Here is a 26,608-nt window from a genome sequence, read left to right on the forward strand (position 1 = left end):
ATGACATACACAACAAAATATGACATTTTTAGAAAGTAAAGTCCATCAATATAACTGAGAAGGTGGGGGGTGGCGGGGGGTGAACTAGTCATCCAACTATTATAACAATTATCAACCTTATTAATCCTTAACCATGTGAGCAGTATAATCAAAAACCATAACAAGATACACACAATAACATCATATATGTTAACTAGGGAAACCCTTGATCAGAGGGAAAATACTGCTGGGGATGATACCCAAAAAATGATGTACTAATATAAATATTTCCTTTTAGAGGATGGACCCTGTTAAGAGTCAATAAAAAAATTCAGTATATATAGTCCCTATTACAAGAATTTGAATCCTTGTTGGAGATTCCAACCTTGTGAGGAGTTGTGCCAACCCTATTAGGAGTTGTAGAAGGTAGATGGACCCATTGTCCAAATACCTTTAGGGGAAATATCAATCAACCCACTATCCAAATGATCTTTGTATTATTCCTTGCAGAATAATAGAAATTAACTGTACTTGATCTTCCTCTTCCTCTATCTTGTCAACCATACTTCTCTTCTTCTTTTGATCTCAATACTAGATCACCAACTTTGCATCCAATAATCCCTTGGATCGATTACTTGCATTTACCAAACACTTTGCTCACACTTGATACTTCAAACCAAACAAGGAAAATATCCTTCCTTTATACCATTTCCTCAAAACAATTCCTTGAGTCAGCCTTGAGGATTTCCCAATTAATTATAATAGGACCACATTAAGATAATTAATTATATTATAATTACACAACACTATTGGCTTTTAGTCTTTACAACTTTTCACATGTGCCACTCTAGACCTTGCACACTTGTTGATGTCATCACCAAACTATCCTCTACTATATTTAGGCCCAAATTGCAATGATAGGCCATCACAATTATGATGGTAACCCATTTCCTAACCAACATCAAGAGGAATTGGCTCCCTTTGGATGAGCTAACATACTAACAAACCGTTCATTTTCACTTCATAATTGTGACAAAAATCTATCAAAGACATCGTCATAATGGCAATGTCCATGTGACAAAAATGTTATGGGCCTCACAGAAAGCTGTCAAAAACATCCATCACAATTGTGATGGGCATGTGGTAGGAATGTTGTAGGATCGATAACTAGCTGTCAAAAATTACCATCCTAAATATGACGATGTGTTATATTAGTAAAAAAAGAATTGGTAGAAAAAGTTTAATAACTATGATGCAATCATAGGTTAATATTGTCATGCAATCATAGGTTAATATTGAGCTTCACTTGGTTTTGAGAATAGTTTAATATTCTCTACTAATAAGGGCCAACCATGTGAAGGTGGAAGCTCATTTGGCCCCACCCATTCCCCTAACATCTAAATTCCTTGTTAACATCTAAAATATTTAACAAAGGATCAATGTTTAAAGTACAAAAAAAATGTTCTAGACCTGCAAAAGTGACATCATTTTCCCATCTTCTGGTGCATGTCATTTTTCCATCGCATCCAAAATAAGATTCTGCCACCTTGAATCGAGAATGCATCTGCAGCTACATTCTATATGCATGGACAATAGAAGGAGCTAAAAAACCCAACGTGTTAACATTTATTTAATAGGTCTATGCAAACCTCTAAAGAAAATGCAATTTTTTGGGTTTTTTTAGCTCTACCTAATGTCATATGCATATGAATTGAGATCTCATATTGAACTATGATGTCCTTCTGCATTGCCTAAAACCAAAAGATTCACACAGTTAGTTGTCATACAATCATAGGTTAATGTTGATCTTCACTTCATTTTAAGAATAGTTTAATATTCTCTACTAAATAGGGCCAACCACGTAAAGGTGGAAGCTCATTTCAACATGACCCCCCCCCCCCCCCCCCCCCCCAACATCTAAATTCCCCATTAAAATTTAAAATATTTAAGAAATGATCAATCTTTAAATTACAAAAAAGGGTTCAGACCTGCATAAGTTTCATCATTTTCCCATCTTTTGGTAAATATCATTTTTCCATCGCATCCAAAATAAGATTCTATCACTCTGAATCAAGAATGTACCTGTAGCTGCATTCAAATGCATGGACAACAAGTGGAGCTGATAAAACACAACACGATTACATTTATTTAATAGGTTTATTAAGTTTTACAAATTATAGACCATCATGAACAATGTTCATGATGGTCTATAACTTAAAATACCTAATTAAAGACCTCTAAAAAAGTACAAACCGATTGTATTTTTTAGCTCTGCCTAATGTCGTATGCATATGAGTTGACATTGCATATTGAACTATGGTGTCCTTCTACATTGCCTAAAATGAAGAGATTCACACAATTAGTTATCCTTCAATCATAGGTTAATGTTGAGATCCACTTGGTTTCGAGAATAGTTTAATATTCTCTATTAATTAGGGCCAACTGTGTAAAGGTGGAAGCTCATTCACCCCACCCCCCCAACATCTAAATTCCCAATTAATATCTAAAATATTTAAGAATTGATCAATCTTTAAAGTACCTGGAATTTCCTCATCGTCTCTTGCTACTCTCAGGGGAAATCCATTTTCATAGCTCATGAGCAATTCATCACACAGGTACATCTAGGAATGTTCTAATCGCCTCCTACATAAAATGAATCCAATATGAGAAAATTCCCACTAATAAATAATAGTTCAAGTGAAATAAACACATGAAAAATGAGAGAGAGAAAGGGGAATCTACTTATCAATAGGCATTGCCATCACATCTGTGGCCATGCTACCTATTGAGTGAGTTTCATTGTTCTTTTGTTGTACCAAGATCTCTATGCTTATATACATACATACATACATACATACATACATACATACATACATATACGCATATATGTACATATATGTGTGTGTGTATACATACATACATACATACATACATATACAAAGATCACAAGGGCACGACATCAAGATGCAGAGATCACAAGGGCACGACAACAAAATGCAGTAATCACAAGGGCACATACATACATACATACATACATACATATATACATACATATATACATACATACATATAAAATGATGAGTCTAGTTGCTGATTAGATAGGTTGATATATACATATATTTAACTGGGTTATGGCTTTGACAAGGGAATGAGCCTCGTGATTATGGCATTTACACATAAACATAACTTGCTTCTTCAACTCCTTACACTTAACTCTTCACTGAAGTTATTCTTCCAGTAGTGAGAATAGCTACTACAAATTCCTAGGAGCTAAGAGACCCTAAACCTATGCTACATTTTTTGGAGATGTGGGAGAAGTTACTACTGGATTTAGTACTTCATAACATTTTGGATCATATAGTGATGCCCAAATTAATAGTAGTAGTAGATACTTGAGGTCCTCACAAGGAGAACGTGCCAATACATGGATGGTTACATAATTGGCTTCCATTTTTGGGCTAGCGTATGGAGCCTTTATATCCAACCATTCATTATAAATTGGGGAATGCGGTTCATGCTTGACATTCAAGTGATGCATCTGCATATGCAATTTTATCACCTTGGAAAATTGTATTTGATCCTGCTAGCTGGGAACAACTGATTGTTCATTTTATTGTACCTAATATGATGACAGTTGTATAGGAATTTGTAATCAACCCAACTAATCAACAAGTAGACCAATTTAACTAGGTTATGGATTGGGCATGTGCTATTCCCATTTATCATATGGTTACAATGTTGGAGGCATCATTTTTTTAATGCAAGATATGGAGGAAGAGAAATGATGTTGGCAAACATGAAAATTTAATACAGTGAAGTCACCTTGAGGAACTTGTGTATGCTCTTGGAAAATATGTCATTGAAAATGTTCATCATGACCTTTTTTGCTTCTACATATTTTTGCATGGATCCTTTACACACCTAGTGCATAAATGTCTACTTAAGAATTTATGTGAACCTACAATGCACTGCTATGTAGTGAAATATGTAGAAAATTATACAATCCTTCATCACACAAGGTCTTTTGGTTGGTGTTCTCATTCATTAAGTTAAGCACCCAAGTTGTATTTCGAATCATGATTTATCTATTTTGGGCTTGAGAACTAGTACAATAGCCTAGAAAGATTACCTAAGAAGAGATGGATCTCACTTTCATTCATTAATAAAATATAGAATTCATTCATTATCACATGAAGTAAAAAAAATTATGATCATCCATAAAATAATCTCATAATGTCCAAAGCTAACATCTAATAGTAGTTTATCTTTTAACATTCATTAACAGTAGCACATAAACACATAACATCCAATAACATGTGAAATAAGGTATTTAAACATGCCTCAACTAATTATAATTTAATTTTGTATCACCTGCCTATTTAGTTTGGAATTTTGTTCTCACCAAAATTCATAAAATTTAAGAACAAATGTGCCAAAAAGAGTGTAAAAAGATGATTATCATGCACCAATAATGTTTTTAAGCTCTTTTGGCACAATCTTTCTTACAAAATTTTGGCTCAATCTCCAACTAGTTAGTATGTGTTTTGAAAAATTATTCTTGGACTATTAGTTAGGAAAAAGAGAACTATCAAACTTTAAAAAGATGTACATAAATGTAATTAATTTTTAAACTTCAATTTTATAAACTTACAAAGAGAACCATAGAATGATAAGAATCTATTGTGGTTTGTAATATTTTAAAATTATAGTTACAAGTGATAAAGTTATATACCTTTGATTCAGAGAGCACAATTAATGGAAATGAAGTATTGTAGAAGGTGTAAGCTCAACCACGCCAGCCCCCATCCCCCCCTCCCCCCAGTGTGGATAATAATCTTAAGTAGAGAATGGTTAAATACATACATACATACATACATACATACATGCTTATGTGTTACCTAACTATGTCCATGGCGTTTGCACATTGGAGGCATACTTCGCCTACCAGGCTACCTATAACATACCCATATCCACGGGATCAAGACCCTTGAACTACTCACTCTAACAAATATGTAGTTCTAGTTTCTAATTGTTTTGATGTAGCTATAATCCTAACCATTGGTGAGATTTAGTCACCTAATACAAATCTTTGCCATCATACACCCACTTGGATGAATTAGGCAATTTTATATACTTACAATACTATAATACTGTTGGTTAACAATTTGTTCTCCTATTAGATATTATAATCTTGACTCTTTGATACCCAATGCTTGAATAGACAAAAATGATGTTTACCAACAAATGGGTTAGTTTATGTATTCTATCACTGCCCTCCGAATTGACTAGGTACAACTCCCTATAATTAGCAATAATATGTAATGAATGTGTTTTTATGAGATCAGAAGTTTTGACCTTATAAGCTCTTAACGTGAGAGTAGTAAAGGATAACCAAATTGTTTGTAGGCACAAACAATTTAGAAAAAATAGATTTGGACAACCTATCACACCCAATGGAATGATTGTAATAAACTATCTTGAGATTCTTGACTCTTACTTCTATTCTAAATGTAGTGTTAATCATCTAAATGTAAGAAGAGATGGAAGAAGAGATGCACATGAGGCAAATGGAACTGCTTTGACTACTAGACTTGAATGAAATGAAATTCAATAAGTTACTAATAGACTCATACATATCTATCCTTCAATTCCCAATGAAACTATCTAACATAATATGAAATGAACAAGAGAGGAAGCATTATCATATATGAAGAAAGTAAATGGAATTACTCCCATTACAAATATCAAAATGAAATGAAATTCACCTGATTATCATAGGATCACATATAATTGTCCTTCAACTCTTAATGCATAATTGATCCATACATGGGCAACAAAACATGACAAGAAAATAGGGTAAATGGAATTACAAACCAATTCGCCATCAAGTTTTCTGACCTTTTCATAGTAATTAGATTACTTTTATAGTTTGTTGTTATCCTTTTTTAATTTTGGTAGAGCAACAGTCACATAATAGAAAAGAAAATGAGAATAAAATATGAACTTATCATAATATGAGCATGTGGTATTCCTTTTACTGATGATTCTGAATCCACAATATTCCTGAAAACACCCAATGACTATTCTTCTTTATGTGATCTCTGTAAAAATTGTTTATTCTTCATCTTCTATTGTTTCACACCAAACTACATATTTCATATTCTAATGGTCATTAGAACTTTGAATTCCCATCATTGATCTTAAATTGACAGTCAAGATTAAAAGGTTATGACCTTCCTTTATCTTTTCCTTTATAATATCTTCCGTGGGTCCACCGAGTATACGTGTCTTCCTATTGCTTTTTTGCTATGACATTTCTCCTGACAACTTTTCATAGTGAGATAGCGACGATTGTAGATTCATCTTGATCTAATGACAATAATAAAATGATGTTAAGTCTCTTTTTTTGTGGTGTGGGTCCCTCTTTCAAACTATGATCATCATGGTAGATAGATGGTAGAATTTTATTACTCACATAATTTGACATCAGACTTCTTTTCTTTGTGGTATTGCATTGAATATACTGGGCCCATCTGGACATGTGTTGATCTGTTGTTATGTCACTATGACATTTCTTTTGACATTTTTTTTATAATGACATGACAATGATCATAGATCTTGTAAGATTTGATGGCTGAAGGCATTCAAATTTTGTTTACTTTTTAAATGGGACTCAATCTAACAAGTAAGAATTTGGACTTTTCAACTGTCCAGCAACACACATTCTTTCTTTCAATTGACTTTTCAACTCTAGGACATATGCACACAAATTAAATATAAACCATTGGTTTCAATTCAAAAATGGTTATACCATCTTTGACTTGATTCCTTCACCATTTCTACATTTTTGAACATTCATTCTGTATTAAATCTAACCATTCTTTCTTCTGACTTGTTCTCATGATCTACATATCAATCTTAGCCTCAATCTTTGATGTTTTCTACTAAATTTGCTCTATATGTGTCTGTGATATCTTTAAATGTAACCTTCTCTTAGATATAAACCTTTGACCATGAAGTTAAATACTCTTAGATATTTAGAAATATTTTCATAAAGAACTATTTCACATCATGAATCCTTATCTTCAGCATGATTAGAAAAAAATCAATAGAATTAGTAGAATATCAAGACCTTCTTCTGATCAGGATAAAGCATAAGAAACCCACCAAACCCTAATCACCTAGCTTTGGATTGATGTATTGCTCATATGATTCTAACATTAGGCTGATTCAAAAGAATGATGAGAAGAAATATCATCCTATAAGCAGTCTAGACTCAGAATCAAGACATTGGCATTGACTTGACTCAAAACCCTAAGGCAAAAGATATGAACTGAAACTTGGGCAACAAATACCCTAGTGCAACCTTTGTGTTGTAGTTTACAGTTAATGTAACATTAACCTATATGCATCCTAACTCACTCCTTATATAGTTATGTTTAAATGCTTGTGACAATACTCGTGGCCATGCTACTTATTAAGTGACTTTTATTGTTTTTCTATTGTGCCAAGATCTCTCTATTTATATACATACATAAATACATATGTACACACACACACACACACATGCACATATATACATATACATATGTATACATATGTACATACATAGATACATAGATACATGAATACATATATAGAGATCACAAGGGCATGACAACAAAATGTAGCTATCACAAAGGCACAACAATGAAATCCTAGATCTCCATTGATCTCCACAATCCACAATATCTCTCTCTATACATACATACACACACACACACACACACACACACACACACACACACACACACACACACACACACACACACACACACACACACACACACACACACACACACACACATCTCTATATGCAATTTTATAACCTTGGAAAACTTTACTTGATCCTACTAGCTGGGAACAACTAATTGTTCATTTTGTTCTACCTAATATGATGACAATTCTACAAGAATTTTTAATCAACCTAGCTAATCAACAACTAGACCAATTTAACTAGGTTATGACTTGTTTCTTTCTAAATATATATGTCATGACATATTTTTCTAAAATTTCTTGCCTATTTTTCCTTGTCTGCATTATTTTTGTGCAAGATCTTGAGCTAAGTTAGTTAGCATGGGTTGAGTGAGTTTTAATGTTTTAGTATTTGGATTCGGGAATATGGGATTTGTTTTATCATTGACTTTGTTCAAGTCCTGAATTTAATGTAGTAACAAAGTGGTTTTTAGTGTGCAAAGGACTATATAATGAAGAGGAAACTTGAAAACTTGAATGTTGAAATGCTGAAATGAGAATTATCAAGGATCAAACACCTATGGAAGAGTTATAACACAATGTGAATTTAATTTTAGATATAAAAAAAAGAAAAAGAAAATACGACATAAATCATTCTCTATTTGTTTTGATTGTGGAGAGCATTTTTTTTTTGTGCCCTTGTGATCTCCGTGCCCTTGCTCTATGATTTCATTGCCATGTCATGCCTTTTAAATCTCTGTGCCCTTTGCAACACTACAACATTTGGGGTCAAATTGTGATGAAAATTTGCAATGTTGGTGTAATTTGTGGTGTTTGGGCCCACATGTAGTAGTGCTTGCTCTGCGATTTTCTTCAAGGGGAGAAGAGGTACCTATGTAAATGTTCTTTTCTTTTCCTTCCAAACATGCACCTCTTTATATTTCCCCCCAGCAAGTGATTAGAGAAGCTTCTCTTTATGTATACATATGTGTATATATACATACAAACACACACATATGTGTATGTATGTATGTATTTATACAAAGATCTCTCTGTTTATATACATACATACATACATAGACACACATATGTGTGTATGTATGTATATATACACACATATGTGTGTATGTATGTATACACACACACACACACATATATACATATACATATGTATATATATGTATCTACATACATACAAACATATATATAGAGATATCACAAGGACATGATAATGAGATGCATAGATACATACATACAAATATACATACATACATACATCTACATATGCAATTTTATCACCTTAGAAAACTATATTTGATCTTTACTCAAGCACCAAGAGATAATATAATTTGTAAGTACATATTTTTGCATACTTAGTTTGGTATGAATAGTTTTGATTGAATTTATCTGAGGATAGTGAGTCTACTCATGATGATGATGGCTCCATGTATTAGATCTTTAGAGGAGAGAGACTGACAGAATATTAGATGTTTTTTATGGATATGGGATGATTCATTTGTGATGCCAATATATCCTCCTCCATGTTGAATTTCTATATCATCAATTTGTTAGATACAAATCACTGGACTTGGTCTTCTAAAATGGTGGGACTACGATATAAACCTCAAACAAGGGCTACGTGATATGTGTAGGCACACTAAAAGTACCCCAATTTTCAAAACTTTTAAGTCACCACCCATGATAAATTTTTGCTAATGTATTCCTTGATTCTAAGAAAGTTTCTATGAAGGATTGAATTGTTTCTGAGTCCAAATATGCAGATGTGGAAGCAAAATGGTGAAAATGCGACAAGATTTAAAGAAGCAGATAATTCATTTTCCTCTATGCTTTTCAAAGTCAAAGTTCATTTTTCCACATGAGAGGAGAAAATGAAAAATCTCAAGTTACATTGAGGAGGCATTAGTTTTAACATCAAAATTGTTTTGTCAAGATAATCCATGAATTAATCAGCATGAAATCATAATCACAATAAAGAAGTGGAAAATGACCCTCAGTGATTTTCTGCCATGGAGAAGCACTCCTTGAATTTCCCACAATGGTGTAGTCAACCCGAGATTTTCCACCAAAGGAAAATGTATAGCAGAAAACTCATTTTCCACTATAGCTTTTGTAGTCAAAAGTAAAATTTCCACCATGAACGATTTGGAGTGTTTAGGATTTTCTGCCAGAGACCTTCCAGAGACTTACTCCCAAAATTTAGCAGAGAACCAACATGGTAAGCATGAATGATAACATACTAGCAAATAGCTTCAACAAATTGAAGACATCTGGATTACAGAGCATGTGAAAGTGGAGTTGAGGGAAACTCCATTTTATCAATTTTGATTTTATAATAGTCATATGGATAGGCACTCACTATCAAATATCTTTTTACTTCAATATTATTTTGAAAATATCTCTAGTTAGAATGAAGATAATTAGGTTTGGAAAAACATATGCAAAGCTGAGCTTGATCCAACAATGGAATCAAACGATATGCCCCCTATAATGAGACCCAAGTTTATAGGCAGACTTTTTTTTTAGTCTGACTAGCAAAGGAACATTTAATTTGAATTTAATATATTTTGATATCACTTTTCCAAACATCATTCAAATATGTTAATGTATATCCTTATAAATCATAGTTTATAAGTATGTTAGTTTTCAAAAGGAAGAAGATGAAGAGATCAAAGACCAATAATCGGCTACAAACTAAATGGTTACAGAATTGAATGGGCATCAAAGAGCTGATGAGTCACATGGAGAATATCTATTTATCGTAAAACCTTTTCATTTGCAGGGGGTTCTTCTTTTCTACAAGAGTAGGTATTGCTGGAGTAGAGAGGAGATAGTATTTTATTTTATGTATTTCATTTCATGCATTTAGGGGTTTTATGTTTTGATTATTGTAATAGATTTGGTCCTAGTTGTAGGCAAATAAAAATCAGAGCATTGTATTTGTTGTGTTCAAAACAAAGAAGATTTTTGCTTTGAATAAGAGAATTTGTGTATTATTTTCTAAATATATTCAATTAGAGCATTGTTGTATTCAGCTTTGGACATTATCTTGCATCTTGTGTCAAATAATGAATGTGTGGTAGATCAAAGCATCTGCATGCATTCCTATTATAGGAATTTGAATATTAAATTTTCATCTCTTCATTGCATTCACATAATTTGCATTCATAATGCATTGTCTGTATCAAGAAGTCATAGGAATTGTGGGTTCTGGGCATTGGCTAGGTTTAGGAACTAAAATTTTCCTAACTTAGTTCTGTCTAAGGCTGGCTTGGTTTTCTTCTTCCGTTCTTAGGTTAAGAACGAAACCAATTAGTTTAAGAACAAAAAAATTCATTGAATATCATTGATAAGGGACATGTACCTTTCAATTAAGAGGAAATCTATCAACCTAATAATAGATTATCCAACTGTTGGTAGATGATCATTTCTTTTAGATTTGGGCATTTGGGAGTTTATTGAGAAAGAACAATTTGTTTTCCAATAGATTTTTGGCGATCCGCTAGGGAGGCAGAAAATAATATTAGTGTTGAAATTTGTTTCCTCAGTTCTTATTGTTATCTCCACTTGCAGGAGATTAGTGACTCTAATGTAAAAAGACCATGCCTATTAAAGTTGTGAAAGGGAGGAGGTCAGTCCCTTCCTTTATTGAACTTTATCATACTCATGATCTAGTTTTGCAAAATCATTTTGATGCTTTTAGGGAAAGAGTTACCCATGGAAGAAAAATGAACCTGAGCATTAAAGAAGATCATGCACTAGTTATGTTATGGAAAGGTGTTTGTGCTAGGTATCACAAATTGAAAGAGCTAGAGGTGAAAAAAAAGTTATTACAACATTGTGAAGAAAGGGCGTTCTAGCTAAGTGAATAATTAAAGGTGGATGAAGATGAATTTCTGGAAGTTCCACCTCATAATGTTTCTCATAACTTTTCAGTTTTGAATGAACATGACTTTTAGCCAAAGAAACAAACCAGAAAATTTCCTAATAGTGAAGAAATAGATGCTGAAAGTGATCCAAATCTGCAATTCCTTTGGGTTGCCTTTAAAGAGAGTATTCTTGAAGGAGAAAAGAAGAGTTTGATTTTTTCTAAAGATCATCAATTTGCCTTGCTACTAACTATGTGATTTAAAGATATTTTAATGTCCAAGACCAAAGAAGAAAGAAATGTGTTTCAACAAATACACCTAAAGAAAAACCATCAAACCAAGAACCAATATCAGTCAATTGTTTGGTTCTTGGAGAACAAGAAATACGCTAGCTTCCAGAGGCACAAATTTCAATGAACAAAGACACTCTTAACAATGACAAGGAAATGGTAAGCGAAGTAGAAAATAAGGATTTACCCATGCTTTCCTTTTCTCCTATTGTTGAAAGTTTCAAATTTGAAGAGAATAATAAAGATCACTTTTTGCATAATATTTCTTGTGAAAGTCATCCCTTGGTTTGTACACAAATGAAATATGAAACTTTTACATTTGAAGAAGATGATATTAAAAATGATTTTTGATCTTCACAAGTTTATGATGATCCTATATTAGAATAATTTTCTTTTGATGAAAGTGCAAATTTAAGCATTTTGGACGAACTATGTATTGATGGAAAGGTTGGATCGTGTTTCAATGATTATCAAATTAAGTCCAAAATTTTAGTTGAAGAAAAAGGTGCAAGAGCATATTTTGTACAAAGATCTTCAGTGGCTTACAAAGTGTTGTAGCATCATGGAGATGATGAAGAAATGGATTACATTTTTCTTTATCATGAAATTGAAGTTAATCGATCTTTGGTGTCGGGTAAATGTAACTCTTCTTCTACAACTGATTCAAGTATTGAAGTTTTAAATTCAGATAAAGATTTTTCAGACTTGATAGCTACAAAGGATGATAAATTTATTTCATTTTAGATTGACCCTATGTGTGACGAAGACTCATGCTATTTCAATCTTGATTTAGATTCTAAAATTTCTATATTAAATGATCAAATTTGAAAGTTATGAGTCTGAATATGTTGCAATTCCATTTTTAGAAAATTGTTATTATTTTTCTCTTCAAAAAAGAATGATTGAATATGTGAGAAGTAATGTGTAGATGAATTCCAAAAATTGAGAGGTCTCTAATGAGGCATGGCTGTTTGAGAAATGTTTTGGCTCACTAATTTCCAATACTATATTAGTGTGGCTTTTAGATATGAAGAGTTTTCCGGGAGGTCTTGGTTTTGGTTCAACCTTGCAAAGCATAATCCACTTTATCAGAGAGGCTCATACTTCTCTTTGTCAAGATTTTAGGTATTGATCAAATCTATATCTCTATTTTAAATGAAAGATTTTTAGATTTGATGAAAGAAAAGGGTGACGAAGTTATCTTAGTCAAGATTTATCCTTACCTTGAAGAAGAAAATTTGTATGTTGAGAGCACCATGGATGCTGGAAATTCTTTTGATTATGGTAGTCTCAAGTGTTTGGATAATAAAGATGATATGATATTTTTCTTGGAGATGTCTAAGTTTCAGTTTGAGACTAGGAATAATTCTAAATCTTATATTCAAAAGGATAAAGACAAATAAGAAATTTATGACGAATCATGGTTACTTGGAAAATATTTTTGGGTCACATATTTTCAGCATGCTTCCGGATTCACTTTCAACAATGATGAAAAAATGGAAAGGTAATGGTTTTGTTGCAACTTGTTGGAGCACAAGTTTCTTTTCTAGAAAGGATCATACTTCTCCTTGCCAGTTAATGGTCATGTATGTTCTTCCTGCTCTATTTCATTTTGGTGAGACCTCCTCACTTGTGTTTGTAAATAAGCTTTTATTTCCCTAGTTTTGGTGTACTTAGCTTAGCATTTCCCACTTTCTCAATTTTGGTTTTGCCTTGCTCCCCTCTGCCCTCTCAAAAAGAAATTATTTGATAGTCCTATTTGTGCTTAGACTTTTGCTAGAGATACTAGATTCTTTATGCACTTTGCAACACATAATTCCAATTCAAAGCTAGTTGTGGGTGCACTAAATGAAAAAAAAAGTGATTGAAATGATAAAATATAATAAAATGAAATAGCATGAAATAATAGATTTAATCCAAGAGAGCAAGAAGAGTTTTACCATACAAATGATACAAGATCAATGGAGCAATACCAATGAGGAAGCAACACAAGAGACAAGGATTTGATAAGGGGAAAGCAAAGAAAAACCCTTGTGAGTATTATGAATGAGGCAAATGCCAAAGAAAGAGAGAGAGAGAGAGAGAGAGAGAGAGAGAGAGAGAGAGAGAGAGAGAGAGAGAGAGAGAGAGAGAGAGAGAGAAAAGAAATGGAGAAAAATAGCTCATTTGCAATAGCATCAAAAACTTGATGTGAATAATGGAGACTAGATGAAAATGAGAGAGAGAGAGAAGCACCTCTTTTAAAGAGATGAGAAAGGAGTTTCATGTCTTTTCATGTGTAACTCTCATTTCTATGAATGCCACATTCATAAAAGGTGTGTGCAAAGTGTCAGTATCCTCTTAAGGAGGAATAAACTACTTTCGTTAATAAAAGAATTGGAAAAAAGAGTTATCCTCACATGTGGACTAGAGGACAAGAAAATAATATGTCTTTCACATGTGTACTAAAGGGTAAAATACATAAGGGATACCTTGGCTTATCCCATTTAATAAATAAATACAATCAAGGAAAGATTACTACTTCTAACATCCCCCTTTTATCTTTACTTGGGGATATTTTATCAAAGGGTGTCAAACCCAATTTTCAATATTACAACTTGATTTTTTTTGAAATATCTTCATTGTGCAAGAGGTCTCTTATTATTGTGAGTACATCGTTGAAGAGCCAAGAGAAGTGGATAGTCCTTCAAGTGTGTTACATCTTCAAGTGGATTCATGTGGCATAGGATCTGTATAACAAATAATGATGTCTTGTATGTGCCTTGATGGATTACCTAAAACATAGAACCAAGAAAAAAAATAACTATCCACAAGCATAATATCATCTTATATTCAAGTTAGAAACTTTTTATGTATAAGTAAATTCTCATAGAGTAAATATAAGTGTAACTTGGTACCACAAAAAAATCAAGATAAATCATATTCTACAAAGAACAAATACGTTATCAAAAACCTCAAGAAAGGAATATAAAAGGCACAAATGACCATAGAAAAGGCCAAATAATGAAACCAAAATCAACAATCCATCAATCACATGGATATAGACAGTCCACTAATAAGTCATTTCACAACAGGTTAATGGGTGATCAATCCATAGCCTGCATGACTCACAATTGAAGCAATGAAGTATACATAACATTATATGACATATTTTCAAAGATGTCAAAGGGAAGAAGTATGAGTATTAACAATAGATTGCTTTCAAATAAGAGTAAAATGCCTTCAAGATAGGTCAAATTAACTAAAATTGGAGGGAAACTCCAAGAATAAATGGTGTAAACCATAAAGTGCCAATATGGCAATAGAATGATGCTAGAAAAGCGTAAACTGCACTTATGTGCCAATAAGTAGAACAAAATAAATGTTGAAGGCAATAGTGTATAATAACTCATAATCTCAAGGAATAAGAAAAATAAATAAAATAAATTTACTTATGTGAAATAAAGAATGCACTCATATTTGATAAGTCACAAGAGACACAATAATTTGTATATTTATCAGGATATATATGTGGGCCCCCATATATACACATGAATAAATATGTCTAAACTATCATGGTATGAAATCATGCAAATAGAATTAAGATCATATATAGAACATAATTTCTAGGCAACATACTAAAGAGAAATGTCAAAGATGATGAAAGAGAATCATTAATATCGAACAATATTTGCAGTAATTAATCCTCCTAGGTTGAAGTCCACCCATTCTAAAAATTGATCTCTTTTACTAAGTACTTTTTGAAACCATTTATTTTTTCTCTTAAAAAATTTATCACTAGAGGAAGAGTCATGATGTATGAATGCATCATTTGTTTCAACATTAGCATTATTAGCATTATCAATATTAGCATTATTACCATGATCTATAAATGCATCATTACCATTACCATTGCAAGAAAGAATAGGAGGAATAAAGGTAGATATATGAGGAGTAGGGTTTAGAGAAGGAGGTTGGTCCTCCACTAACACAATTCTGCTTTCATGAAATTGTTCATTTTGAGCATTAGAGACATTATGCATATCTTTTTCTGCAATACAAACATTTCGTGCTATTTGCACTTTGTTAGTAATAGGATTATAAGCTTGAAAATCTTTGGTATTTTGTATTTTTTCACTCATGCGCCTAGTGCATGCAATCTTAGATGGAGCAACAGGAGGTAAATTGTCAACAATATTAGATGAGATATGCTCATTTTTCAAATGAGCAAGCCCTTCATGCTCCATATTAAAAGCAATATCTTTGTGCAAAAAGTGTCTGGAAGAGGTGAACTGAGAAAATTTAAATAAGTTATCATGGCCTAACTTAGCATTAGCAACAACTTCATTAGTGTTAGGATCAATAACATAGCACATGTCCCTATGAAACTCAACTTTGTAATTTTGACATAATTTTACAACAGAAAGAAGATTGTATTTCAACTCAGGAACATAAAGGACATCATGTAATTTTTTATTTGGAATACTAACATTACCAAATCTTTCAACTTTGCAACTATGATTATCAGCTAATTGAATTTGAATATTAGAAGGATTGAGTTTTAAAGAATCAAACACTTTTTTATGAAAAGTAACATGTTGAGATGCACCAGTATCAATAATCCATTCTAAATTTTTAAGAACATTGTAATTAACAATAAAAGCATGACGAGATGGATGAGAGTTTTGATTATTGTTATTGATAGGTTGCTTATCTTTTTATTTTTTAAAACAATTATTAGTTACATGACCATCTTTTCCACAATAAGTACAGTGGGGTTTTCTATTAGATTGATTAGGATGAGTATTATTACGATGTGTGTTTGGATTATTACTATTATTAAAATTATAATTATTGTGATTATTATTATTATGAGTATTGGAAAAATCATTATTAGAAGATTTGAAATTCTGATTTTGACTTTTAGACACAAAGGCATGTTCATTAGATCTAAGAGTACCAAATTGTAACAACTTAGCTTCCTCTTGACGTAACAAATTTTAAAAAATACTATAAGTTAATTGAGTAGACAAAGTAGGAATAGCAAGTTGAGAATGAACATTAGTGATAAATTGTTGAAATTGTCTAGGAAGACATTTATTTAAAATAATAGTAATTAATCTAATATCAGTGAGAGTAACACCTAATCCAATTAGTTGACTTTTAATATAATCAAATTTAAGTAAAAATTCATCCATAGATTTGAAATCAATATACCTCAAGTCTTCCAAATTGTCTTGCAATTGAATCTTGTCTTCCAAGCTTCACGGGCATTAGTACAATGAGCAATTAGAACATATAAATCAGGGTTAAGAGATATACCAATGAGACCAAGGGCTTTCTCATTTTTAGTATTCCATGTATTTTTTAAATCTTGTGTAGTTGAGGTACCAGGAACTATAGAAGGGTTGGTAGCAATATCTAAAATATGCTTAAAACAGAATATAAATGAAAGATGAGTTTTCCAAGCATGATAGTTTGAGTTATTTAACTTGATTTCTGAAATTAAAGTTGACATGATTTAAAAATTACATTTAAAATTTAAATAATATATTTGAAATAAAAAAGTGAGACTTATTATCCACAAGAATGTTAAATAATTATTAAGAGATTTAGAGAGTCAAAATTAAAAACTAAAATGTTCCCTGCAAAGCCACTGGTCAAATTGAAGAAATAGGAAAAATAAAAATTTGAAAATCTAAAAAAAAGTGTTACACACAGAGAACGATAACTTTTTTTATTTAACTCTATTTTCAATAAAATTTAAAGGGTTTTTTCATTTTTATGTCTTCTAAATGCTGTTCAAATTTTAGCCAAACTCAGATCACAGATTGAGAGATATCATAAAAATACGACCTGTCATCTTAAAACTTAAAAAAAAAAATAATACTGCACATATAGTACAACAACTTTTGCAATACTATTCTGATACACATGAAATTTAAAGAGTTTTTTATTTTTATATTTTTTAAATGCTGTTAATATTTCAACCAAACTTAGATTATAGATTATGAGATATAAGAAAAATACGAATTGCTGTACTTTCCTTTCTAAAACCAAAAATAGAAAAACAAATTTAAATTTCAAAAACTTAAAAAGCTTGCAATAGAAATAAGGTTAGACGTAATAAAAAAAATAAAAAATAAAGAATCCTTTGGCGGCAAGCCTTTCAAAGGAGGTTAGAAAAAATAAAAAATGAAGAACTCTTTGGCAGCAAGCCTTCCAAAGAGAGTTAGAATGAATAAGAAAGAAGAAAATTTGCAAAAGAATAAGATAAGACTTTCAATATTTCAAACTTCAAGATCTTCACAATATCAAGCTCTTCTAATGAACCCTTCACACAAGCTCAAAACAAAGATTAGTAGCTCTGATACCATGTAAGAAAAAGTGATTGAAATGATAAAATATAATAAAATAAAATAGCATGAAATAATAGATTTAATCCAAGAGAGCAAAAAGAGTTTTACCATACAAATGATACAAGATCAATTGAGCAATACCAATGAGGAAGCAACACAAGAGACAAGGATTTGATAAGGGGAAAACAAAGAAAACCCCTTGTGAGTATTATGAATAAGGCAAATGCCTGAGAGAGAGAGAGAGAGAGAGAGAGAGAGAGAGAGAGAGAGAGAGAGAGAGAGAGAGAGAAATGGAGCAAAATAGCTCATTTACAATAGCATCAAAAACTTGATGTGAATAATGGAGACTAGATGAAAATGAGAGAGAGAAGCACCTCTTTTAAAGAGATGAGAAAGGAGTTGCATGTCTTTGCATGTGTAACTCCCATTTCTATGAATGCCACATTCATAAAAGGTGTGTGCAAAGTGTCAATATCCTCTTAAGGAAGAATAAACAATTTTTGTTAATAAAAGAATTACAAAAAAGAGTTATCCTCACATGTGGACTAGAGGACAAGAAAATAATATGTCCTTCACATGTGTACTAAATGATAAAATACATAAGGGATACCTTGGTTTATCCCATTTAATAAATAAATACAACTAAGGAAAGATTACTACTTCTAACACTAAAAGTACCACAATTTTTAAAACTTTTAAGTCGCCACCTAGGATAAATTTATGCTAATGTATTCCTTGATTCTAAGAAAGTTTCTATGAAGGATTGAATTGTTTTTGGGTCCAAATATGTAGATGTAGAAGCAGAATGGTGAAAATCTGACAAGTTTTAAAGAAGCGGATAATTCATTTTTTGCTACACTTTTTGAAGTCAAAGTTCATTTTTCCTCATGAGAGCAAAAATAACAAAATGTCAGGTTACATTGAGGAGGCATGAGTTTTAACATCAAAATTGTTTTTTCAAAGATAATCCATGAATTAATCAACATGAAATCATAACCATGATAAAGAAGTGGAAAATGACCTTCCATAGTGATTTTCCGCCATGGAGAAGCACTTGAATTTTTTGCAATGGAGTAGTCAACTCGAGATTTTCCACCAAAGGAAAAATGCATAGAGGAAAACTCATTTTCCACTAAGCCTTTCACAGTCAAAAGTGAAATTTCCACCATGAATGAATTGGAGTGTTCAAGATTTTTTGCCAGAGACCTTCTAGAGACTCACTTCCAAAATTTAGCAAAGAACCAACATGGTAAGCATGAAAGATAACATACTAGCAAATAGCTTCAACAAATTGAAGACATCTGGATTACAGAGCATGTGAAAGTGGAGTTGATGGAAACTCCATTTTATCAATTCTGATTTTAGAAAAGTCATATAGACTAGCACTCAGTATCAAATATCTTTTTAATCCAACATTATTTTGAAAATTTCTCTAGTTAGAATGAAGATAATTAGGTTTGGAAAAACATATCCAAAGTTGAGATTGATCCAATGGTGGAATCAAAAGCTATGTCCCCCGCAACGAGACCCAAGTTTATAGGCAGACTTATTTTTCAGTCCTACTAACAAAGGAACATTTTGATTTGAATTTAATATATTTTGATATCACTTGTCAAAAGATCATTCAAATATGTTAATGCATATCCTTATAAATCATAGTTTATAAGTATGTTAGTTTTCAAAAGGAAGAAGATGTACAGATCAAAGACCAAGAATGGGTTACAAACTGAATAGTTACAGAACTAAATGGGCAACAAAGAGTTGATGAGTCACATCGAGAATATCTATTTATTGTAAAACATTTTCACTTGCAGGGGGTTCTTCTTTTCTGCAAGAGTAGGTATTGCTAGAGTAGAGGGGATACAATAGTTTATTTTATGCGTTTCATTTCATGCATTTAGGGGTTTTATGTTTTGATTTCTATAATAGATTTGGCTAGAGTTGTAGGCAAATAAAAATTATAGCATTGTATTTGTTGTGTTAAAGAAGAAGAAGATTTTTTCTTTGAATCAGAGAATTTGGGTATTATTTTTTGAATATATTCAATTAGAGCATTGTTGTATTCAGCTTTAGACATTATCTTGCATCTTGTGTCAAATAATGAATGTGTTGTAGATCAGAGAATTTGCATGCATTCCTATTGCAGGAATTTGAATATTAAATTTTCATCTCTTCATTACATTCATATATTCTACATTCATATTGCATTACTGGTATGAAGAAGTCGTAGGAATTGTGGGTTCTTGGCATTGGCTAGGTTTAGGAACTAAAATTTTCCTGAGTTAGTTTTGTCTAGGGCTGGCTTGGTTTTCCTCTTCCATTCTTGGGTTAAGAACATACCCAATTAGTTTAGGAACAAAAAAATTCATTGAACATCATTGATAAGGGAGTTGTACCTTTCAATTGAGAGAAAATCTATCAACCCAATGATAGATTATCCAACTGTTGGTAGATGATCATTTCTTTCAGATTTGGGCATTTGGAAGTTTATTGAGAAAGAACAATCTGTTTTCCAATAATATGGTGGGGTAGGAGGAAGATGGTTGTGTGAATGGCTAATCGAGCAAGTTACAAAAAATCAAGGTGTCAATTACAAGTAGTTTCATTAACTTGATAAGGGAATCAACTTTGAAAGTGGGATGATCAAAATTGGCATGTCCATCCTTATGATAGATGTCTCTATCTCATAATAGAAAAGTATCTCAAACAACAAGCCAAAAATTATTAAATATATGGAAAATAAGAAGAACATTCACCTATAATATTTTTGAAGGACAAAAATATAATAAAAATATAATTTGGTGGAAAAACCCATGAGCTATGTGGCTCCACATTGTGGCTATTCCACTATCCAGTAGTGGAGACTCTTCACGTTAAATATGCAGATCTTGAAATTAAAAAAAAAAAAAAAACTATCAGAGCTATATATTTGTGTTTTAGTGATAAAAAATATACAGTCTAATTTTAAGAGAAATAATAGTCTTAAATGTAAATGATTAAATAAAATAAACAAGAGTACTAGTTATAGTTGTATAATTCTAGTATTATTGATTATATTAAACAAAATGTTCAATAAAACAAGTATGAAGTAACATAAGTGGATCATCTGCTTAATCCTATTATGACTTAATGTGAATGCGTCCAATCATTACTTGGATGGTATTATGCATGAGATCTTTACTCAATCACCAAGAGATAATATAATTTGTAAGTATAGATTTATGCATACTTAGTTTGGTATAAATATATTCGATTGAATGCAAGGATAATTTCTTGTGTGAATTCAAGACATGAATGATTAATTTTATTTAGCACAAGTACTATGCAAGTGTGTATGTATGCATGTAAATTAGTTCACATAGTGAAATGATTTACATACATACATGCACATATGCATACAATCATCATAATAAGTTATCCTTGAATCTAACCAAAGCTAATATATATGAACAAGAGATACATATTTAGAAGGAAAAGAAAATAACATTTACATAGGTACCTCTTCTCCCCTTGAAGAAAATTGCAGAGCAAGGGTACAAAGATCACAAGGGAACAAAAACAAAATCCTAGATCTCCATTGATCTCCACCAACATTTAGAGTTCTACACCCTCATTCGGAGCTTTCCACCCTCTTTTAGGCATAACTCTCCACAATCAATAAAAGAAAATGTGGAATGATTAATGTCATGTTTCCTTTTCTTTTTTGTTTATAATCCATAATCCACAATCTACAAGATCTCTCTGTATACATACATACATACAAACATACATACATACATATACATACATACATACATACATACATACATACATACATACATATACATACATAAATACATACATACATACATACATGAAAAAAACAATGCACTTTCTAAGAGTTTACAATTGTTCAACAAAATTAATGTTTTACAAGAAAATGCATCTAAAGAACTGTTAGCTTAGAAGCAAGAACATGGTATTGAAACAATACAAGAAGTGCTTAACATGAAAGGCCTGCAAGTGAGGGTGTTGACCAATCTTGAAAACTTGAATGCTGAAATGAAAGCTATCGATGATCAAAAACCTATGCTAGAGTTACAACACATTGTGAAGTTGATTTTAGATAAGGTAGAGGCAAATATTCAGAAGTTTGATAATCAAAATTTAAGGCATGAGAGAGAAGGAGAATGAGTGGCTTTAGAAAGAGAATGGGAAGGAGCAACTTTAAAAAGAGACTACATGTCAGAAACAACAACTAGACAACATAGAGGATATTATGGAGGCCACTAGATAGAATCCAGGAAAGTGTTGCGGTAGGTATTATGACATTGGAAACAATAGTTAAATTGGTGTAGTTGCTGATTAACTGGGTTGATTACTTCATTATTAGATGATCGAATGGTAATGTTAGTTATTCTTTTGACATACATGAAAAAATTATTATTATTCATTATTATGTAAACATACATACATGAAAATAAAAATGCATTCTCTAAGAGTTTACAATTGTTCAACAAAGTTAATGTTTAACTCATAAGCAAGAACATGGTGTTGAAATAGTACAAAAGGTGCTTGACGTGAGAGGTCCGCAAGTGAGGGTGTTGACCAATCTTGGAAACTTGAATGCTGAAATGAAAGTTATCGATAATCAAACACTTATGCCAGAGTTACAACATGATGTGAAGTTAATTTTAGATAAGGTAGAGGTAGATATTCAAAAGTTTGATAATCAAAATTAAGGCATGAGAGAAAAGGAGCAGCTTTATAAAGAGATTGCATAATAGAAACAACATCTTGACAACATAGAGGATATTATGGGAGGCATTGGAAAAAATCTAGGAAAGTGTTGCGGTAGGTACTATGACATTGGAATCACTTGCAAGCATCTTTGAGAATGTATAGTCCAAATATCGAATTCTTATAAGAGTGTTTCAAGTATTGGCACAATCTCCCTACGATGATCCCAAGTATCAAATGCTTATAAGAGTGTTTCAAGGTTGGGAGCCACTTAGACATCCTTTTCATGGTTTAGAGGTAATGTCATTGTGGAAAATAAATTTGAAAATGAATGAGCCTCGTGATTATGACATTTACATAGAAGTAGAACTTGCTTCTTCAACTCCTTACACTCAACTCTTTATTGAAGTTATTCTTCAATTCCTTGCAAATACAATTTTATCACCTTGGAAAATTGTATTGATCCTACTAGCTGGAAACATGTGATTTTTCATTTTATTATACCTAATATGATGATAGTTCTATAGGAATTTATAATCAACCCAACTAATGAACAACTAGACCCATTTCATTGGGTTATGGCTAGTTTCTATCTAAAAATATCTGCTATGATATGTTTTTGTAAAATCTCTTACAAACTCTGCCCATTTTTTGTGGTCTAAATTATTTTTTGTTGAGTGAGTTCTATTTTATTATTATTTGGATTCTAGAATATGTATGTAGCTAGATCAATTTTTCTATTGTGCTAAGATGTAATAAGAACATTTTAAAAGATCTCTAAATATACATGTTTAGAAGGAAAAGAAATGAACATTTACATATCTCCCTTGAAGAAAATCATAGAGCTAGGGCAGAACAACAAAATCACAGAGAAAGGGCAGAACATGGAAACACAATCACATCACAAGGGCATGACATGACAAAAAAATCATAGAACAAGGGTATGACAAAAAAATCATAGAGCAAGGGAACAACAACAAAATGAAGAGATCACAAGAGCATGAAAACATTTACAAGGAAAAGAATTAAGTTACTTAAGGAAAATAATTAAGAATTAATAATTAAGGGCATAATCTTGAGGTAAGTCACTTAGCACATGTTAAGTGAGTTTTATTTTATTATTATTTGGATTCTAGACTACGTATGCAGCTGGATCAATTTTTCTATTATGCTAAGATTTAATAAGAACCTTTAAAAAGATCTCTAAATATACATGTTCAGAAGGAGATATAAAGAGATACTTGTTTAGAAGGAAAAGAAACCAACATGTACATACCCTTGAAGAAAATCACAGAGCTAGGGCATGGCAACGAAATTGCAGAGCAAGGGTAGAACATGACAACAAAATCATAGAATAAGGGAACAACATGGAAAGCAAATCGTAGAACAAGGGCACAAAAAAAAAATGCAGAGATGACAAGGGTATAACAACCAAATTGCAAAGCAAAATAAAAAAGGAAGGGCATGACAATGAAACACAAAGTTCACAAGGGTACGCCAACCAAATCATAGAGCAAAGACATGACAATGAAATGCAGAGATCATGTTGGAATTACAAGTGGAAAGAAGTAAACAACTGAGAGGGGGGGAGGGGGGGGGGTGTGAATCAAGAGTTTGAACTTGAACCAATAAAACTTTTACCTTTCATACATCACATGCATTACCATATTAAAATAATATATAAAGCATATGCATCAAACATGTAAACATATAATCAAACACACACACACTTAACACTAGATATGATTACTTAGAAACCCTCCAAATGAAAAGGTAAAACTGGGGTGGGATGACACCCATAAATTTCTACTCCTGCAACAATAAAGTGTAGCCAATGAAGGTTACAATGGTTTGATCATGAATCATGATCTGCCCTATGAAAGACCTACCTTGTTAAAGGCTTACATAGATTGTTAAGTCCCACCTTTTTAGAGGATTTCAACACCCTATTAGAAGTGTGCTTGGTTAAAGGACTTTTGAACATCCACTTGGAATGTCACCTTGTTAAAGGATTTACTACAGCCTGTTAGGAATACTTTGCATAGGAGATTTAACTAAAATCACCTGTTAGGATGTTTCAGCATAGATCTTGTGATTGGCTTTGGTTGATTGATTAAAGATCAAATCCACATAGTGTCTTTCTTGATCCTCTTTGATCTGATATAACAATTGTTGTATCCTTCTATTCTTTGTTCTCCTCTAACTGATTCTACAATTAATTCTAATTGCTAAGTCACCTTGAATGCTTTGCAAACTCTCTTGTTTGCTTCTTTGATTATTCACCCCTTTACTGTGCTCTCTCTCCTCTTGAAACTTAGGGCTTTGTCTTCCATATAAAGACTTTGGTGGCTTAGGGTTAGGTATGAATTTACAGCTGAGATTCATCCTTTTTGCCACTTAACTCTTCCTATTTTCTGATTGGCTGCATGCAAATACATAGGGATTTTGCAAATAGATTCGTCCTTATCTACAAAAGATCAAGATCTATCTTTTAGTCAACTAGGAAACAATTTACATGGTTGTTTGTACAGTTACAAACAAATTTGTCAAATCTATGTTACTCGGCACTTGAAGTTATTGATGCTCGGCACATATTGTTAATTGTTTCTGAATTGGCACCTGAACTACTCAACATCTACTATTTACTTAGCACTTGAATCACTTGGCATGGTCTATCTATTTGTCACTTGAGTGACTCAACAACTTGACACTCATTGCAACTCCATATGGTCTTGTATTTACATATTATACTCGACATACGTTACTAGTTCAACATGAACTGAGTAAATGACTTAAGTGTGTTAACACTCAATTGTCAAAACTAATATGAGATCAACAATCTCCCCTTTTGACATGAGTGTCAAAAATGCTTAACTATACATAATTAATCTAATTTTCTTGAGTATAAGATATTCACAACTCGACTTATATAAAAAACTTCAAAATTTCAAAACTTTGTAATAACCTATATACCTCAAAGTTTATAACTCCCCCTAAGTTAATGTGCCTATTTTGAATCAAAAATCTATTCTCCATTTTGAGTAGATTTGTCTCTTGCTGATACTCTTTGACTTCAATGTTCTTATGCTCTATTTTTGTTCTTTTTCTATTCCAAGCTTTTTTTCTCTATTTATTCTGTTTGCTCCCCCTTTCATTATTCTCTCCTTTCTTTATTTTCTCTTACTCTCCCCCTTTGGTTTTTTTCACTGATTTATCTCCCTCTTAATATTTTCTTTCCCTCCCCCCTTTTTAATATGTTTCCCCCTTGCTTATTTATCTCCCTATTCATATCTCTCCTTGATTTATCTCCCCCTTTTTGAAACTTATGTCAAAGGGTCTATACTATTATAGTGTATTTGTCCAAAAATGATTTATGGACTTACATGATTATCTTCAGAGCTACATCCTAGTTGTCACATGCAACATCCAGTGACTTGAGTTGGATTGCTAGCTTGGCTGCTAGGTGAACTAGTTCATCTAGGGTTGAAAGATGAGGATCTTTCTTCAAAAATGTTTTTTCATATCCTAGCTCTTTATGGAGTATTTCCATATGTGGGGTAAGGGAGGCTTGGATTTTTGTCAACTTGGATCTTATATTAGCCTCTTCTACTGTTAGCATAGCTAGTTGACTTTGTGATTGAAGCAATGAGCTGGGTTTTGA

The sequence above is a fragment of the Cupressus sempervirens genome, chromosome 2 (assembly GCF_028749045.1).
Source record: "Cupressus sempervirens isolate cs-2001-9-10 chromosome 2, ASM2874904v1, whole genome shotgun sequence".
Taxonomy (NCBI): Eukaryota; Viridiplantae; Streptophyta; class Pinopsida; order Cupressales; family Cupressaceae; genus Cupressus; species Cupressus sempervirens.